The sequence below is a fragment of the Hipposideros armiger genome, unplaced genomic scaffold (assembly GCF_001890085.2).
Source record: "Hipposideros armiger isolate ML-2016 unplaced genomic scaffold, ASM189008v1 scaffold_28, whole genome shotgun sequence".
In the NCBI taxonomy this organism is placed as follows: domain Eukaryota; kingdom Metazoa; phylum Chordata; class Mammalia; order Chiroptera; family Hipposideridae; genus Hipposideros; species Hipposideros armiger.
In genome coordinates, this window is record NW_017731378.1 from 1,937,072 (window position 1) to 1,938,971 (window position 1,900).

Here is a 1,900-nt window from a genome sequence, read left to right on the forward strand (position 1 = left end):
GAGTCTATTCTGTATAATACAGTTGACTGCAACTAACCATGCCCAGTCTTTATAACTGCTGCTATTCATTTGTGATCGCTTTGCTCACATTTAGGCATAAAATATGAAATACCTTGTTACAAATAGTACCAAATTTTCCACTAATCTATTCTAGCTTCTGTGTTTAATAATTTTAAATTTTAGATGTCTCTTTTAAACCATTTACTTACCTTGGTACAATTTTCTGAACTGCAGCATCCAAGCAATTCATGTGAATGGTTACAATCTAAATTATGTAAGGTGTAAATACCTATCAGATCTACCTCATCAAGGAACTTGGTTGTAATTCTTGGGCAGTTCCCAGACTCCCTTACGGAAACAGAATGCTTTTTCTTTTTGCTGTCTTTGAACTTCTTCTCAAACTAATTCAGGACTAGTTTCTAATTTCCCTTTTTGCTGTGGTATGTGATGTCACTTCAATTGGAATTAAGAATTAAGGTAGAAGTAGCAGCGGAGGTCTCAAATTCTCCCAAATTCGTCCCTTTGATTATGCTCGTTTCAGAGTCCTGCCACTAGGGCCATGTGCTCTGTCAAACTTGTGAGGATTCTGTTGGTGTTACAAAAAAATACTTCTGTTAAAAAATGAGGACTCTTTTTTATTTCCTTTGTATTATTACCCAAGTGTTTCCCTTTTTGCCCTAATATTTCATTATTTCTCTGTCATTACTCTTATTAGAGGGACAGAGGAGGAATACATCTGTTGACCATTTTGTTTCACTGGAAATCTGAGCAATGAGATCCTTGTATTTGTTAAATTGAATCATTACTCCTAGTTTAAGGACTTTCCACTTTTAAAATGTATCCAATCATCGCTTGCCATTTNAAAGCTGAAGACATTCTAGCAAGCACGGCAGCCCCTTCTTTCTCTGTAACAGAGATATCATTTATGTGGAGATCCACAGCCTTGAATAGGGACCCAAGATCATTTGTAGTTCAGTGGAACAGATATGAATTTCCAGGCAACCAAAATAACACAACTTCCTTGCTTACTTGACAAAGAAGCCATTATGAGTGTGGTCTGAGGGCCCTGACAGTGTTGCTGATGTTAGTATGTGATTTTAAAAGGTTAGAACCCCTTCTAAATGAATGGTCCATCGAAGGTTTTGACAGGATCTTATCTGATGTCTGTTAGGACCAGGATAGAAAATTTTCCCATGTCTATGTGCCTCATAGGCTGTTCGGGCATTAATTTTTCTTTGTGAGCCTTAAATGTGCTTGTAGGATAGAGAAACTGTGATTCGGATTGGAGACCTGGGTTTGTCTGGTTTCAGGTCACTGTCCTTTAGGCCTATTTTCAAAAGTCCTTATGATACAGGAAGATTCAGAGGAGTTCCTTTATTTCACAGCTACGCTCAGCATGCAGTTTGGGAAGGGATGTATTTGGGTTGTTTTTAAAGAAGGAAAGAACCCTATTAAGATAGTGGGCAAAGGCAATAAAACCCAAGCTCTTATTTATTATTGTTTTTCTGAGGAATAGAAATTTTCTCAGTTTGACTCTTGGAATGTGTGGAAAAGAAGCAAATTCTGAACTTTGGAATACATAGAAATAATAAACCTGTTAATAAGCCACCTGGCAACTGTCAGAACCTTTGTTAAGAGATGGCTCTGCCACAAACAGCATTTCCGTTACTGAGGAGAGAGGAAAAGCCATAATAATTACACTTTCACCCACGAGGCTCCAGGAGCGTTGCTCCTCCTCCACATTTAACCTTTAAATTGCACAAGGACTTCTTATTCACCCCCCTCCGCCATGGAACCTTCTTTATATTTCGTCCCTTCCTGTATGCTGCCTTGTATGTCCTGCCCAAGAATATGCTCCCAGAGTTGAAGGAGCCTTATGTTCTATTTTGTTGCCTTTGGT